Below are 15,994 nucleotides of genomic sequence, written 5' to 3'. Positions count from 1 at the left end.
TATATGGGACGGCTGTCAATCCTTTGGTCCTTAAATGAAACTGGTATACTTTTTCCCCCTTCCACTTTCCTCTTCCATTTTTGCGGTAATGCTGCAATTATTTGGTTGTAATTTTGGGTTAGCTGCATGTGCGACATAACTCCACCAGTCCTACCTATGATATCATTTACGAAGATTATACCTTTTTTTTTTATGTCAAAAAATTTCGTTTTTTTATCAATTAGTATATTTGAGTTTAACCACAATATTTGTATTATTTGTTCTGTCGTTTCTGGAGGATTAAATTGAAATAGCAACCAACTTTCTATGGCTTGTTTTAGAAATAGTGATATTTGGGAGATTATTTCCTTTTCAAATAACTGAAAGTGAGAGGTTCTTATCTGAATAAAGGGAAAAAGGCCATTCTTGAACATTGGGTGAGACAATTTTACTAATTTGCTAGAGAACCAGTTCGGATTTAAGTATAACTTTTGTATGACTGAAGCTTTTAGTGATAGGTCTAATGCTTTAATATTTAATAATTTCTGTCCTCTGAATTCATATTCATTATATAAATAGGCCCATTTAATTTTGTCTGGCTTGCCGTTCCAAATAAAATGGAATATTTTTTCCTCATATAATTTAAAAACCTGTTTGCTAGGCGTAGGCAAGACCATAAGAAAATAGGTAAACTGGGATAATACTAAAGAGTTAATCAGGGCGATTTTTCCACAAACTGACAGGTATTTACCTTTCCATGGTAGCAAGATCTTATCTATTTTTGCTAACTTTCTATAAATATTTATTGGAGTGAGATCATTTATTTCATTTGGGATATGTATTCCGAGTTTATCCACATCACCATCAGACCATTGTATTGGTAAACTACATGGTAATGTAAATTTTTTATTTTTTTGTGATCCAATAAGTAATATAGTACATTTATCATAATTTGGTTGTAATCCAGAGATGTTAGAAAATGTATCTAGATCCTCTATGAGGCTGTGGAGGGATTCAAGTTGTGGATTTAAAAGAAAACATGAATCATCAGCATACAATGACACCTTTGTTTTTAAGCCCTGGATTTCTAATCCCTTGATATTATTGTTGGATCTGATTTTAATAGCTAACATCTCGATAGCCATAATAAATAGATATGCCGATAGTGGACAACCTTGTTTCACTCCTCTTGACATTTTAAAACTTTCGAAGAAATAGCCATTATTTGCTATTTTACACCTAGGGTTACTACACGTGATGTTAACCCAATTCATAAGAGATTCTCCAAAATTGAAATGCTCCAGGCATTTATATATAAACCCCAGTCGTACTTTATCAAATGCCTTTTCGAAGTTTGCTATGAATAGCAGGCCTGGTTTCCCAGATTTTTCATAGTGTTCTATTGTTTCCAGTACTTGCCTTATATTATCTCCAATGTATCGTCCATGTAAAAAACCTGGCTGATTAGAATGAATAATGTCCGACAATACCATTTTAATTCTATGCGCTATACATTTTGCTAGAATCTTTGCATCACACCACTGAAGTGTAAGGGGCCTCCAATTTTTTAAAAGGACTGGATCTTTATATTTTCCACTTGTACCCTGTTTCAGTAATAATGAAATCAGACCTTCTTCTTGAGTGTCTGATAATCTACCATTTACATAGGAGTGGTTAAAACATGCAAATAACGGTCCTCTGAGTATATCAAAAAAGTTTTGGTATACTTCGACTGGTATGCCATCCAACCCTGGAGTTTTCCCGGACTTAAAGTCTTTAATTGCATCCAGAAGTTCCTCCTCTGTAATTTCACCTTCACATGAGTCTTTCTGTATGGCTGTTAATTTTACATTATCAATAGAAAAAATATATCTACAATTAGCTTCAGTTAGAGGAGATGGAGGCGACTGAAACAAAAAAATATGCTTAAAGTACTTTGTTTCCTCCTTCAAAATATCATTTGGTGAATCATGGGTTTCAGTAAATTCATTTTTGGTAGCATTCCTATGTTGAAGATGAAAAAATAATTCGGTGCATTTATCCCCATATTCCATCCAGTTTGCTTTATTTTTATAATATTTTACACTTCATCTTTCTTGAATAAGTTTCTCAATTTCTTTTAGTTTTTCCTCTAATTTATTCTGAGCCTCTATGTTACAGTTTTTATTGCTATCTATCTGTTCTGTTAGACCTTCTATTTCCTTTGTTAGTATGGACTCTTTTGACCTAAATTGCTTTTGTTTTCGAGATGAGTACTGAATTGCATGGCCTCTAAAGGCACATTTAAAGGTGTCCCATACAATAAGGGGATTTGCTGTACCTACAGTGGGGAAAAAAAGTATTTAGTCAGCCACCAATTGTGCAAGTTCTCCCACTTAAAAAGATGAGAAAGGCCTGTAATTTTCATCATAGGTACACGTCAACTATGACAGACAAATTGAGAAAAAAAATTCCAGAAAATCACATTGTAGGATTTTTAATGAATTTATTTGCAAATTATGGTGGAAAATAAGTATTTGGTCACCTACAAACAAGCATGATTTCTGGCTCTCACAGACCTGTAACTTCTTCTTTAAGAGGCTCCTCTGTCCTCCACTCGTTACCTGTATTAATGGCACCTGTTTGAACTTATCAGTATAAAAGACACCTGTCCACAACCTCAAACAGTCACACTTCAAACTCCACTATGGCCAAGACCAAAGAGCTGTCAAAGGACACCAGAAACAAAATTGTAGACCTGCACCAGGCTGGGAAGACTGAATCTGCAATAGGTAAGCAGCTTGGTTTGAAGAAATCAACTGTGGGAGCAATTATTAGGAAATGGAAGACATACAAGACCACTGATAATCTCCCTCGATCTGGGGCTCCACGCAAGATCTCACCCCGTGGGGTCAAAATGATCACAAGAACGTTGAGCAAAAATCCCAGAACCACACAGGGGGACCTAGTGAATGACCTGCAGAGAGCTGGGACCTAAGTAACAAAGCCTACCATCAGTAACACACTATGCCGCCAGGGACTCAAATCCTGCAGTGCCAGACGTGTCCCCCTGCTTAAGCCAGTACATGTCCAGGCCCGTCTGAAGTTTGATAGAGTGCATTTGGATGATCCAGAAGAGGATTGGGAGAATGTCATATGGTCAGATGAAAGCAAAATATAACTTTTTGATAAAAACTCAACTCGTCGTGTTTGGAGGACAAAGAATGCTGAGTTGCATCCAAAGAACACCATACCTACTGTGAAGCATGGGGGTGGAAACATCATGCTTTGGGGCTGTTTTTCTGCAAAGGGACCAGGACGACTGATCCGTGTAAAGGAAAGAATGAATGGGGCCATGTATCGTGAGATTTTGAGTGAAAACCTCCTTCCATCAGCAAGGGCATTGAAGATGAAACGTGGCTGGGTCTTTCAGCATGACAATGATCCCAAACACACCGCCCGGGCAACGAAGGAGTGGCTTCGTAAGAAGCATTTCAAGGTCCTGGAGTGGCCTAGCCAGTCTCCAGATCTCAACCCCATAGAAAATCTTTGGAGGGAGTTGAAAGTTCGTATTGCCCAGCGACAGCCCCAAAACATCACTGCTCTAGAGGAGATCTGCATGGAGGAATGGGCCAAAATACCAGCAACAGTGTGTGAAAACCTTGTGAAGACTTACAGAAAACGTTTGACCTGTGTCATTGCCAACAAAGGGTATATAACAAAGTATTGAGAAACTTTTGTAATTTACCAAATACTTATTTTCCACCATAATTTGCAAATAAATTCATTACAAAATCCTACAATGTGATTTTCAGGATTTTTTTCTCATTTTGTCTGTCATAGTTGACGTGTACCTATGATGAAAATTACAGGCCTCTCTCATCTTTTTAAGTGGCGGAACTTGCACAATTGGTGGCTGACTAAATACTTTAGTATATGCCAATTATATGATGGTCCGACCGCATTCTGTCCCCTATCAACACTTTTTAAACTTTTGGTGCAAACGAGAATGACATAAGAAAGAAGTCAAGACGACTAACTTGATTGAGTCTCCACCATGTATATCTCACTTGATTAGGATATTTAAGCCTCCATATATCTACTAGTTCTAATGTATCCATGACATTCATGATTTCCTTAAGAGCATGAGGGTGATAGTTTGTAGTGTGATTTCCTTTACGGTACATTGAGATATTTAAAACAGTATTATAATCTCCCACCATGATAATATAGTCTTGAATTTCTTGCAGGGTTGATAATTTATTATATATATTGTCAAAGAAGTGTTTATGGTCCAATAACATATTTAAAATAATCCATCTACCTTGCGTATCTGTTTGGACAATTTGCACATTCGGATCGAAATTACTGTTAATTAATATCATCACCCCTTTTAAGTTTCTTTGCCCATGGGAAAAGTATACCCCCCCCCCCCCCATTCCTTTTTCCACGCAACTTCATCTAGAATTGTTGAATGAGTTTCCTGTAAACAATAGATATTATATTACTTCTCTTTGAGCCATGTAAATATTATTCTTCTTTTGTTATTATCTGCTAAGCCATTACAATTATAACTGGCTATACTTATTTCACCACATACCATAATGAGATACAAGTTTCAAATATATTTATCATTATATATGTTTGTACATTTACCGCTAAAGCCCCTCCCCATCCCAAGTTGGGCTGTCATCCCTGTGATCGGCATACCACCCCCGTCCCCCCGGATCCCTAGGCCCCCAAGAGGCCAGGACCCATCCATCAAAAACAGCACACAGTGCCACCCACAAAACAGAAGCAGGTCAACCGCCAAAAGCATTTCCAATGCTCTCACCTCAATATATATATATAGCTATTCAAATATCTTGCATATCTTATTTTCCATCATTATCAATTAATATGCGTAATAATGTCGGCAGTTCATGCGTAGGATTTTAACCTTTAACCCGGATTGCCATTGTATTACATTACATTTTTGACAAGCAATTATTATTTTAGCAAACAATTATTGTGGTTCATCCTATATTCTCCCTAACATCCTTACCCCCTTGCAACAGATGTGGGATAAACACACTCCACCCCTTTCCTCCACAATCAACCATAAGATCAGATGCTCAACGGGTGTTACATCCCAGAGCCCAACTCAAGAAAGGACCTGATTTACGAATGCATATACAGTTACAGCTGTTTGAGAAAGCATGCAAGATTGAGCAAAAATTGACAACAATGTGAGATTTGATTAATCTATTTAATCTATGTCAAGTCCTAGGTGATGGAGATCAGATCCACCCTCTTCACCTGAGACACATACACTCTGGTCCCCCGTTGTAACCATTTTTCCCAAGTATCTCTGTGCAGTCAGACCTTTGATTATTTTGTGCCACCTGGGCCACAATTATAAGCCCCCTCTCTGATTGTCCGAGTGTGACCCCCTCCCCATGGGTTACTGCAGCCAGTGTTGCCAGCACTGCCACTACCTGGGTGGGGGTACCCCACCAGAATCCCCACCGGCTAGGTACAAGGTCGTCAAGGTTCTCATTAGCAGCTTTGAGAATTTCCTTGTATATTATGCTTTCCCATCAGGGGGCTCTGGCTTTGTAGGATCAACCCTGCCAGGCAGGCTCAGAATCTTGAGGGGGCGGTGCTGCTCAAGTAGGTCTCTGACCGCATTCATTTTTCTGTTTTGGCTGCATATAGGCAACTCACAGCAGGTCCATAAAACAGATGGGGACTTCTCTTTGGTGTATGGGTCGCTCAGGTGGGGTGCCATATTCTTTCAATTTTTTAATAATGGATTTAATGGTGCTCCGTGGGATGTTCAAAGTTTCTGATATTTTTTTATAACCCAACCCTGATCTGTACAATTTTGTCCCTGACCTGTATGGAGAGCTCCTTGGTCTTCATGGTGACGCTTGCTTGGTGGTGCCCCTTGCTTAGTGGTGTTGCAGACTCTGGGGCCTTTCAGAACAGTTGTATATATACTGAGATCATGTGACAGATCATGTGACAATTATATTGCACACAGGTGCTTTATTTAACTAATTATGTGACTTCTGAAGGTAATTGGTTGCACCAGATCTTATTTAGGAGCTTCATAGCAAAGGGGGTGAATACATATGCACACACCACTTTTCCGTTATTTATTTTTTAGAATTTTTTGAAAGAAGTTATTTTTTTCATTTCACTTCACCAATTTGGGCTATTCTGTGTATGTCCATTACATGAAATCCAAATAAAAATCCATTTCAATTACAGGTTGTAATGCAACAAAATAGGAAAAATGCCAAGGGGGATGAATACTTTTGCAAGGCACTGTAACTACAGTGAACAAAAATATAAACAGTATGATAATGCACAGCCCCATGTCGCAAGGATCTGTACACAATTCCTGGAAGCTGAAAATGGTCCAGTTCTTCCATGGCCTGCATACTCACCAGACATATCACCCATTGAGCATGTTTGGGATGCTCTGGATTGATGTATACGACAGCTTGTTCCTGTTCCCGCCAATATCCAGCAACTTCACACAGGCTTTGAATCGGACTGGGACAACATTCCACAGGCCACAATCAACAGCCTGATCAACTCAATGCGAAGGAGATGTGTCGCACTGTATGAAGCAAATGGTGGTCACACCAGATACTGACTGGTTTTCTGATCCACACCCCTACCTTTTTTTAAAAAGTGTCTGTGAACAGCAGATGCATATCTGTATTCCCAGTCATGTAAATCCATAGATTAGGGCCTAATTAATTTATTTCAATTGACTGATTTCCTTATATGAACTGTAACTCAGTAAAATCTTCGAAATTGTTGCATGTTGCGTTTATATTTTTGTTCAGTGTAATTTACACCAGGCAAGCCAAAACTCCATCCCACCAAAACAGGCTGATATTTCATGCGGTCTCTTCACACAGCTCTTACACTAAAATGAATAATTTTCACGATTTCACAGTATTATTCCAACCTCATAGTGTGGAAATATATATAAAACACAGGAAAAACACGGTTTTGACTGCACTGGGCCTTTAACAGACTCCTGTGTGATGGGCCTGATTAATGAGAGAATTATCTCAGCGTTGAAGTAAAACGTACTATCATTTAAATGGCTCCGTGATGACTACAACTTGTGGCATCACCTCTGGCTCTCTAAAGTGAAAAGTTTCAACAGAACACTGTGATATATGGATTCTCTCCAGGACCAGAGTGATTGAAAGTTGCATAAAAGAAAGACAGGATTCAGGAAGATGGACATTTTTATGAGCCAGTGTCACAGGGATCAGTGACCAATATTATGATATCTCTGCTCCATAGAGCAGCATAATATAGTAGCCTCTCTAAATGGATGGCAGGCCGGTGGAGAGTAAAGATGGAATAACCAGAGTCTGGAGATGTTTCTGAGATACTGTAGCTACCTCCTCCAAGGCCAGTGGATTTCAAGCAGAAAGTGAGCAGGTACATCACTAGAATCTCTGTGGTTCAATGTTCACTACACACTCAAAAAGAATGAACAAATACCTGCCATACGGTATACCTCTTTGTGTTAATGGAGGTTTGGCTGCTAGATATCTTTATATTTTTCCTTGTTTTACCTGCGGTGGTGGAAAATGTAATGGTAAAACAGATCAAAAGAGTCTCAGGAACCTTGAACCATCACCAAGTGCTCTGTAATGATATTGATAAAGCTTTTTACTGGCAGCTCTTGAAAGAACACAGTTGGGTTGAGTTGTCAACACAATGTATCTTTTGCGCTACCGGCAAATAAATACTCTTCACATAGTCGTGAGTCACAACTCGTGACTGAGAAAACATTAGCCCTGATTGCCCTTGTAACTCAACTCTGTAACATCTCAGAGTAGGAGTAGTGATTCCTTGTTTGTGATCCTCACTGACAAGTAATGATTTCTCATAATTTTCTACACGGCCGTAATGACATTTGGATAGGTTTTAATTTGGGAGTGCCTGTTTGCACCCTGACTGATGCATGATTGGAAAAATAAAGTTGTCAACTTAACTTATTCACACATTCAGACTCTCTAATGAACACTCAGCTGATCTCAGGGAGAAACACCAAACACTTTTTTTACTCAGGATATAGTACATCATTGTCCAAAATTGAGGAAATTAGCTATGACACCATTGTTGATTCATTTCGTTGTTTTTCTGCTGATACAGACTGATTAATATGAGTTAGGTATTAAGCGCCAGCGTGGCAATTGACAAGTGGTAAACAGTCCCTGTATCTATTGATTTGTCTGTTCAATGTAAAGTGGCTAAGACAGCCTGTTGCCTCTGCATTGTAAGCGGTTTTACATTTACACTGGGAATGTCCTGTAAGCCATGCCTCTATGTGCACAACCACAGCAGCAATGTTTGCGCGCAGGAAATTGAAGCCACCATCTTCCTTCCGATTTAATACTGTGTCGCCGTGATCAGGTGTTAGAGTGGCAGTGGCATGTCCTGTGACCATTTAAAGCAGTTAGAAAAGCATTCTACATCATTTAAATACTGAATGAGGCATTACTTTAATCATATGGACCAGTGTTCAATCCTCAAGCAAAGGCACAGGTCTAGAGTACATTCTTCTCCAATGTTACAGAGGCCTGTGTGAATGAGGCTCTGTAATAGCAATTAAAATCAGCCTCGTTTGTCATGTCCTGGCACTAAAACAGCGCTGAAGTGGAACCTTAACCATCTGTAAGATATACCCACTAGTTTAGATTGGTCAGGTTCAGGGGGAAGACAGATGTGTGGCGGGTGAGAACTCTCTCTCTCTCTCTCTCTCTCTCTCTCTCTCTCTCTCTCTCTCTCTCTCTCTCTCTCTCTCTCTCTCTCTCTCTCTCTCTCTCTCTCTCTCTCTCTCTCTCTCTCTCTCTCTCTTTCTCTCTCTCTAATTTTGGATCCTATCAGTTTGCTGCTGATAGATATTAATAGACCTTTTTCCAGGTGCTCCCTCTTGGCTTAACGAGCTTCTCAGAAGTCAGATGGTAATTACAGGGATACTATTTTATCAGTTTAATTACTGATATTTCCTGCATATTGATTCATCCTCCACAACGAGATTATTCTTCTGCTCTCTGTCTCTGTGGCCAAGCTAAAACACTTAGGAATGTGACCTGAGACTTATTTATAACCTCACAGAGCTTACACCAGCTAAAGAGAGAGAGAGAGATCTCGGCCGGCTAGCTATCACATAACAACACTTTACTGAAATCCACCAAGGCAGGAGAGATAGGGGAGTAGAGAACAGGGCTGACTGGGCTGGGGTGGTGGTGGTGTGTGTTTGTGTCAAGCTTTGGTGAAGATTGAGGACGAGCTGTACAGGGTGGTTGCTATGTCAACACAGGGTGACCTCGGAGTGCGCTTGACAGAATAGGGGCTTGAGACAGGGACCTGATGTAGCAGTCATCGCTTGGCCCATATTACTCATTTTGGAGGTCAGACAGATGGGACCCTTGTGAGTTCCTTTTTATAATGAATCTTTTCACCCAAAGAGGATGGCGATGGCTTCCTCCTCTGAGTAACAGACAAGACTAACAGGGAGACAACTGGGCTTCCGGACCATCAGCAAACATACTGCCTCTCTAAATCGAATCTCTACGCCTATAATTCATTCATCTTACTTTATGTCTTATGCAGAACAAAGGATAGGCTAACCCCTTTGTCAAGTAAGATTTGTACAGACTGGAGTTTACTGTAGCCATCTTATTTAAAGAAGATAATTCATGTTAATATTATGTCTCGGTTTTCCCCTGTGAAGCTTTTTCCTGTCGCTTAGATACCATAATAAATTATGAGAATGATTCAATATAAATACTCATACAGCACATCAATGTCAGCCTCTGAAAACCCAACGTTGTAATGAAACATGAACCAACAACCTCTAATGAAAAGTGATCTAGACATTTCCACAATAAGAGTAGATTCCTTCCTGAACTTTGCACAGTTCTCTCTGTCTAAGCTGTAGAAAAAAGGTTAAATAATTCAATATCAATTTTTCTCTGCTGAATGGGGAAAATTTTCTGATATCGTTCATTGCGATAAGTAGTCTATACTAAAGAAATGTGAAGTTTGAAATGAAATAAGTTTGCTATTATGGGTGATTGTTAATGGGACAATTGATGGCTAAACCCATCAAACTAGTAGTAGTAGTTTAAAGGATAATAAAAAAAAAAATGTGGTGCACATTGTTAAACGTATCGCTCTATTTACCCTTATCGCATAAATTCAGGCAATTTATCGCATATGGATTTTTGTCCATATCACCCAGCTCAAATGCAATCTACCTTTACATTGATCTGTTGTTGTACTACCTCAGTATATTGCTTTTATAGGCATCTCTATTTGTTTTCCGGGAGGATGCACAGTTTGGAATTCCATAGAATAGCTTTTTTTTTGTGCCTTTTTACAATGTGTTCTTTCAGTTAATTAGTGGAGGTAGCTAAAACTTTTGGATGGCTGCAGCCAGCCAGCACCCATGAAGGTTGCTGCGACCGCTAAAAGTGTAAATGATACTGTGGGGTGAATGTAGTGTGGCCGTGTAATCTGTCCATGAAAAGAATGCCAGCTGCCAGCCTCATGTGGACTGATAAGGCCTCCGACTGCACCTTGCTGGTGAGGAAAAAATAAAACACCACTGTTGAGATCCACAGCAGCTCCCAGGGATACTAAAACCGAGTTGCAAACATTTGATTATACTGTATCGCTGTTGCTATGGGGCCACCTCAGCTTGATTCTCTCTCAGCTTGCTATGAAATGGATGCCTCTGGTATAGATTTAAGTCCATAACATATAATATTATATTACAGTCAGTCAGAGCCAGTCAAATTGATCTTATCTGTATCAACCCCCCACTGCATTCTTGACTTTTATGGTCTTATGTTTCCTACTGCTTGCCGTATTTTCTCCCCTGTGAACCTGTAAAACACAAGCCGGGAAAAATAAACCCAATGAAATATCAGGAATGGCAACATAAATCAGATTCAGTTCCATGGTGGGAGTTGTTAGTATTCTGGATCTATGGTATCTGAATATCTTGGCACTCAAATAGACTAATGTCGGTATGGGTAATGCATTTACTTTCTGAGGTGGCTCGTACACTGCTGTTTCTGTCATCTCTAACAATGGTTTTATGAAGTTTCAGGCCTTTGTTTGTAATGGGTTATAGAGACAGGATGGCTAAATAAATATTTTCCTAGCAAAGCTCTGCAATAGGAAGATACTATACCCTTGCCTGTTATTGAGAATTATATCATATGTTTTCCATATAAAATACAAAAAATCTAAAAAGTCCTCCCACTGTGCACATATCCCTTTGAGCATTTGTACGGCTGTGATGCAACCCCAGTATAATGTCTCACCTGGAGGTGAATCCTCAGTAAATTGCCTTAAATTCAGACCGTTGCAAACTCAGGCCTGCCTAACAGACCAACGTATAGGGAGGTGTTGGTGGGATTTGAGGACCGACAGATGCATTAGTCCCCTTCAAAGTCCATGAACAAGATGTCACTATAATGTGGTGCGTCCGTGGGCAGGCCCAATCAACGGTAAATAAACACAGGCACTTTCACCGGCGCTGCAAAGAGCCGTGGCTACAGCTTCTATTAAGGGCCAGAGAAGGCTGTTAGTTAAGCACATTGCCAGCCCAGCCAGCTAAAGTGCAGAGATGAATCAAACTTCAGAAAGCTTGAAAGGTTCGCTGGCCAAGTAGGCTGGAGTGACTGAAGGCATAGGCTTAACATTAGCATGTAAATACCCTGTACTGTTTTACTATCCCAGATGCAGGCCATCCATATGGTTTAGGCCTATGTAGTCCCATTGAGAGCTTTTACCCTTCCACACCTGCTTGGTAGGTAGGTGTTGACTGGTGGGGGAAAAGGTATTCACAATCCACTGTCTTAGCAGTCAGGTTGAATATCACAGTGGATTGCCACTCAGAGTGGGTGTCTGTTTTATTGCATTTTGCTTAGCTGCGTATAGGTGTAGCACAGTGTGCCACTGTATATTATCAAGTACAAGCAACGTCTGCCTGGGAAGATTTGCCCGTCACAGAGATTTGTTTAAGAGCTCCAATGTATTCTGTTCCTGGTCGGGATGCACTGTGTAGCAGTATTGCTTTCTGGAGGTACCGCACGGCTTTCTGTAGGTACCGCATGGCTCACTGCATGTAGTCAGATTTTAGTGATATTTTTCAAACAGTATATGACATTTTAAAACTCCCTTTGATATGATTTTCCCACCCAGTGCTCTGTGTTGACTTTGTAGCTTTACTGTACAGTATTTTTGAATTCTGTGATGCGTAAATCAGCTGGAAATCATAATAACAATGTTTTTATTAGCATCTATTATCCACAAAATGTAAAAGATTCCCCTATTATTTCCTCCCTTAGTATATGGTGTACAAAAGAATCTGCAGTGATATGATCAGTAGTTATTTTTTTATATCCTGTAATGCTGCTAGAAACACTGACTATAGCATCACCTAGTGTTGATCTGAGAGTATTTCTCTATGTGGGAGGAAAAGTATTGTATCCCTGGAACACCAACTGTTCTGGAGTGATGACACATTCTGTCTGTTCTATACTGTGTCAAAGAATCTTCAAATCATCACCTTCCCAAAATCTTGTAATTGGTACCAATCTGACTGTCAGAAACGGGAAGCATCCGACACAATTTAGATTAAAAGTTTCTCATTTGGGTGGGCTGCAGATGACAGGATTTTCCTCCGCTTTCTCATCCCGAGACCCTGAATGGAATGTATGGAATTTAATGGGATGTTTTCTCCTTTCCTTGAAAGTGATTTGTCTTTGCAGCCTTATCTTGATATTAATTATGTTTGCCACATAACTGTCTGGGTGATGAGGTGGAGCAGTATGTCAAAGCAAAATGGCGTGTGTGTGCATGCGTGCGTGACATATGTGAGTGTGTGTGTGTGCACGTAAGAGAGAGAGTGTTTAAAATGTATACATTGTTGTGTATTAATGTGTTTTTGTTCTCCATCCTGAGGGACAATAAACATCATTTATTTATCCAGAGTGATTCTGTGAGTCGATTTCCTTAAGCATTGCTCCACTATTTTATTCCAGAGCCTAAAAGTCAAGGCCATCCTCCTAACTCAAGTTGTCCTTATAAAACTGCCACCGTTAACATCCTGCATGTCTCGTGAAAACGGTCAGATGTGACCCGAGTCTCTCAGCAGCTGTGTTTGACATGGACAGAGTACATGCTATGGTGCCAGGCACAGACCCTAATTTCCCACTTCTCTCTTTGATTAATCAAGCCCTGTCACGAGCCACACAGGGCCACCGCACCCCCTCAGGCCTGACCATGGTCGTCCCAAATGGCACCAAATTCTCTATAGTGGCTCTAAATTAAATAGGGAATAGGGTGCCATTAAATAGGGAATAGGGTGCCATTTGGGACGACCGGCGACCCACCAGAGGTCCAGCTTGTCACGACTTGATGACGACCGACGTGCCCTGCTAGTTGATCAGCAGCATATAAAGTACATACGTGATATGATTAGCTGAGCTTAGTCACTCAAACTGCCCCCAGGCCCGGACCAAACGCCCATGACAAGCCCACCATTGTCATGTGTGTCACACTTTAAGGACAATGTGATCTATGAATAACAATGGGCAAACCCCATCTTTCTGATCGTATCTAATTATTATGGAAGTTGAATGATGTTGTAGCACGTTAGAACTCACTTGGCACTGAAAGCTTGAACTGAGTGCAGTGATGTGCCTTACTGTCCTCTTGTTTGAGTGATGGCCATCTGCTCTTATTCATTGATATACAAGCAAAGTGAGGTGTGTATTCTGATTTAGTTTTATATCTCGAGCCCAATCTAAGGTATGGACTACATTATGATGTAAATTATGTGGGAGAGTAAAGGGTGACTTTGTGTGTGTATTTCACCCCCTCACCCGGTTGGCTCATAAAGCCATGTCTCGTTTCATCAAAGCCAGCTCCCAGCAACTGGCTATTCCCAAGTTGCCTGTTGAGCTTATAAATTGCCTGTGTATGCACACGACTCAACAGTATGAAGGAATGGTAATTTAAATGCTTTTTAAGAGAAAAAGTGGCAAAGCTTTGCATTTAATAATGCAACTTGCTCTTCAGAGATGTCTTGGAAGATGCCAGCAGGCCAGCACTGCCCAAAGTACATTTGAGAGGACAGCATAATAAATATAATTGAATGCAGTGCCAGTTTTGAGGGAAATGCAAATGTGGATACAGTTGAAGTCGGAAGTTTACATACACGTAGGTTGGAGTCATTAAAAACAGTTTTTCAACCACTCCACACATTTCTTGTTAACAAACTATAGTTTTGGCAAGTCGGTTAGGACATCTACTTTGTGCATGACAACAATTGTTTACAGACAGATTATTTCACTTATAATTCACTGTATCACAATTCCAGTGGGTCAGAAGTTTACATACACTAAGTTGACTGTGCCTTTAAAAAAAAAAATTATGTCATGGCTTTAGAAGCTTCTGATAGGCTAATTGACATCATTTGAGTCAATTGGAGGTGTAAATGTGGATGTATTTCAAGGCCTATCTTCAAACTCAGTGCCTCTTTGCTTGACATCATGGGAAAATCAAAAGAAATCAGCCAAGACCTCAGAAAAAAATGGTAGACCTCCACAAGTCTGGTTCATCCTTGGGAGCAATTTCCAAACGCCTGAAGGTACCACGTTCATCTGTGCAAACAATAGTATGCAAGTATAAACACCATGGGACCACGCAGCCGTCATACCGCTCAGGAAGGAGACGCGTTCTGTCTCCTAGAGATGAACAAACGTTGGTGCGAAAAGTGCAAATCAATCCCAGAACAACAGCAAAGGACCTTTTGAAGATGCTGGAGGAAACAAGTACAAAAGTATCTATATCCACAGTAAAACAAGTTCTATATCGACATTACCTGAAAGGCCACTCAGCCAGGAAGAAGCCATTGCTCCAAAACCGCCATAAAAAAGCCAGACTACGGTTTGCAACTGCACATGGGGACAAAGATCGTACTTTTTGGAGAAATGTCCTCTGGTCTGATGAAACAAAAATGGAACAGTTTGGCCATAATGACCATCGTTATGTTTGGAGGAAAAAGGGGGTGTTTGCAAGCCGAAGAACACAATATCCCAACCGTGAAACACGGGGGTGGCAGCATCATGCTGTGGGTGTGCTTTGCTGCAGGAGGGACTGGTGCACTTCACAAAATAGATGGCATCATGAGGAAGGAAAATTATGTGGATATATTGAAGCAACATCTCAAGACATCAATCAGGAAGTTAAAGCTTGGTCGCAAATGTGTCTTCCAAATGGACAATGACCCCAAGCAAACTTCCAAAGTTGTGGCAAAATGGCTTAAGGACAACAAAGTCAAGGTATTGGAGTGGCCATCACAAAGCCCTGACCTCAATCCTATAGAACATTTGTGGGCAGAACTGAAAAAGCGTGTGCGAGCAAGGAGGCCTACAAACCTGACTCAGTTACACCATCTCTGTCAGGAGGAATGGGCCAAAATTCACCCAATTTATTGTGGGAAGCTTGTGGAAGGCTACCCAAAACGTATGACCCAAGTTAAACAATTTAAAGGCAATGCTACCAAATACTAATTGAGTGTATGTAAACTTCTGACCCACTGGGAATGTGATGAAATAAATAAAAGCTGAAATAAATAATTCTCTCTACTATTGTTCTGACATTTCACATTCTTAAAATAAAGTGGTGATCCTAACTGACCTAAGACAGGGAATTCTTACTGGGATTAAATGTCAGGAATGGTGAAAAACTGAGTTTAAATGTATTTGGCTAAGGTGTATGTAATCTTCCGACTTCAACTGTATATCCGATATATAGCCGAATTTATAAACTGGGTGATTCGAGTCCTGAATGCTGATTGGCTGAAAGCCGTGGTATATCAGACCGTATACCATGGGTATGACAAAACATTTATTTTACTGCTCCAATTATGTTGGTAACCAGTTTATAATAGCAATAAGGCACCTCAGGGGTTTGTGATATATGGCCA

At 40.2% G+C, this 15,994-nt stretch overlaps 1 protein-coding gene across 1 annotated transcript in view; it reads left to right on the top strand.

Moving 5' to 3' along the window:
- LOC311146835 (astrotactin-1-like) overlaps window positions 1-15,994 on the top strand; it is a gene marked incomplete at both ends in the record, with an annotated part of 251,337 nt that overhangs the window by 203,475 nt on the left and 31,868 nt on the right. The window lies entirely within an intron of this gene.

This window comes from Coregonus lavaretus, assembly GCF_964263955.1.
Source record: "Coregonus lavaretus genome assembly, chromosome: 19".
NCBI lineage: Eukaryota > Metazoa > Chordata > Actinopteri > Salmoniformes > Salmonidae > Coregonus > Coregonus lavaretus.
Note: the sequence above shows the minus strand (reverse complement) of the source record. Positions and strands in the feature narration are given on the sequence as shown.